Source organism: Nicotiana tabacum, chromosome 20, assembly GCF_000715075.1.
Source record: "Nicotiana tabacum cultivar K326 chromosome 20, ASM71507v2, whole genome shotgun sequence".
NCBI classification, from domain to species: Eukaryota; Viridiplantae; Streptophyta; class Magnoliopsida; order Solanales; family Solanaceae; genus Nicotiana; species Nicotiana tabacum.
Window position 1 is genome coordinate 152,060,143 of NC_134099.1, and position 2,867 is coordinate 152,063,009.

General features: G+C 32.0%; 1 non-coding gene across 1 annotated transcript; it reads left to right on the top strand.

Moving 5' to 3' along the window:
- Positions 1–1,089: 1,089 nt before the first annotated feature.
- On the top strand, positions 1,090–1,196 carry LOC142175039 (small nucleolar RNA R71). The gene has a single exon (XR_012704229.1). It is a non-coding gene; the product is annotated as a small nucleolar RNA R71 (small nucleolar RNA).
- The last annotated feature ends 1,671 nt before the right edge of the window (positions 1,197–2,867 follow it).

The following is a 2,867-nucleotide window of genomic DNA, read 5'->3' on the forward strand; positions in this document are numbered from 1 at the left end:
TTGATAAAATTTCTTTCAGAAATTTGGCATATGAAGGTATTTGCAATAAAGCATCAGTAAAAGGAATGTTAATGTGAATTTGTTTTAAAATCTTCAAAAACTTTGCAAATTGATTATCAAGTTTTTCTCTTTTCATATTTTATGGGAAAGGAATTGTAACATGGAAAGAAGTCAATTTTTTAGTATTTTTTTCTTCTTTTTTCTTGGCTTCTTTCTCTTCTGATGGTTGAGAGGGTGTCTCACCCTTTTCACCCTTGCCTACCTGTTGTTCTGATTTTGCATAGGGTTCATCAAGAGTCATACCTGATCGTAAGGCAATGGCCTTAAGGTGTTCTTTTGGATTTTTCTCTATATTGCTCGGTAAAGGACCTTGAATCTTTTTAGACACAAGAGTTGCCAATTGGCTTAACTGAATTTCAAGATTTTTTATTGCTGAATTTTGGCTTTTCATTTTTTCATCAGTAACCTTAATGTACTAGTACAAAAGGTCATCAAGACTTGGACGACCTTGTTGAGGCCTTTGCTGATATGGAGTTGCTTGTTGATAAGGCCTGAAATTTTGTTGTCCACGATTTTGATTTTGATATCCGGATGGACTTTGTACCTGTTGCTTTTGGTAGTTTTGAGAGTTTTCAGCACTATTTGCATTGCTCCATTGAAATTCTAGATGTTTTTGTGCTAATGGACTTCCAAAAGTATACGGCTTGTATTCGATGACATTGACTTGTTCATCATTTTGATTGGTTACTTGATATTTGTAGTTTAGATGATTTTCTCCACACAAGTCACAAGCCTCAGACTGGCTTGGTTGTTGTGTATTTACCTGAAAAGATTCAAATTTTTGTGCCAAAGAAATAATATGTTGTGTTAGTGTATTTAAAGCATCCACCTCATTTATTATAGCAGCTTTCTTAATGATTACATGCTCAGATGGCCACTGTATGGCGTTTTCAGAAATTTCATTAAGCAATTGCAATGCTTCTTCTGTGGTTTTTCCCATTATGGAACCTCCTGCAGCTGCATCTATTACATTTCTAGAAGATGGTTTCAAACCATGATAAAAAAGTGTACAACTGCATATGTTCAGGAATGTCATGATGTGGACATTTTCTTAACATTGTTTTCAATCTTTCCCAAGCTTGATAAACTAACTCAGTGTCAATCTGCAAGAAATTAGATATATCCTGTCTTAACTTTGTTGTTTTAGCAGGGAAAAAATATTTATTTAAAAATTTCTGAGTCATTTGGTCCCATGTGGTAATAGACCCTTGCGGCAAACTTTGTAACCAAGTTTTGGCCTCTCCTTTTAAAGAAAAAGGAAATAGCCTTAACTTAATTGCTTCAGGAGGTACTCCATTATACTTTGCAGTTTCAACCAATTCTAAAAAGTCAATTAAATGACTATGTGGATCTTCACTTAGATCACCAGTGAAAATGCAAGATTGTTGAATTGTTTGAATCAGACCTGTCCTGATTTCAAAGTTATTAGCTGCTACTGGAGGTTTCCTGACACTAGATTCATAATTAAAGCGATCAGGTCTGGCATAATCCCTTAGGATTCTATTTGCTGGTCTTGCTGCTACTTCATCAAACTACTCCTCTATATGAGCTGGTGGTGGAATTTGTAGTGGATTGTTATCATCTTCTAATTGGTGCTCTATTCTATTACAAGTTATGTTTTGAGACAATATTTGTCCTTTACTGCACAATCGCAAAAATATTTCAATTTCAGGATCGTAATTAGCCAATTTTTATTTGGCCCATCCATGCCACTGTTGTTAGTCAATAATGGCATGGATGGGCCAAATGTGTAACGGCAGTGGCATAAAATGAGTATTTGTTTAACGGATGACATAGATAGACCATTTCTGAAAGTTGAGTGGCATTTTAGGCCTTTTCCGTATTTGTTTTTTTACAATATTATATAGAATTTCTCCTAATAGTAGTAACAATTATGATAGTAGTATGTAGGAGATAATATTTTGAAGGGAAAATTAACAATATAATAAATTCTCAAATTAGTAATAAAATATTTAATCTGAAGTAGATGTGTGCCAATCCCCGGCAATGGCGCCAAAAATTCGGCGAAGCTTGTGTGTATAGGATTTTTTGCTCGTACTCTGTCAAATTCTAGTATAGTTTATGATATCGTCCCACAGAGATTGAACAATCTAAGCTACAAACTTGTAATATTTTGACTACTATTTGAGAGAACCAAATTGATGAAAGGTCTATTTGAAATTATAAATTAAGACAAATTTCTTCAGAAAAGTTTATATTTAAAAAGAGTTGGGAATCGTTGAATTCACTTGATATATCATTACAATAAAATCTCAGTTTCATACGTATTTCTTTAAAGAATAATTACTTATTGCTAATAAAATTATATTTTTACACTAAGAAATAAATAAATAATTAACACTCCGTGAGGTTATGTCAATTAATTGATATAAAACTATTGACGATTAAACTGAAATATCTTGCCTGAATTGTGCTCAAGCGTAGTAAAAACTTCGTGAGAATATTTTTACTAGAAAATCAATAATCTTACTAAAAATTACTTTGACTCTAATATTATGTGCTCAACTGTAGTAAAAACTTTGTGAGAATATTTTTACTAGAAAATCAATAATCTTGCCTTCAACAATTCCTCCGTGAGAATTAAAACTGAGGAAAGCAAGATTACAGACTTGAAATAATAATCTTACTAAAAATTACTTTCACTCTAACATTATATTCATCAGTTATAATATATATGAATTTTGCTCCATGAGAATTACAAAATCAATATAAGAATAACTTAGATGTAAAATATGTAGATGTGATAATAATGATTAAAAAATTACCATTCCATCACAATATGAAAT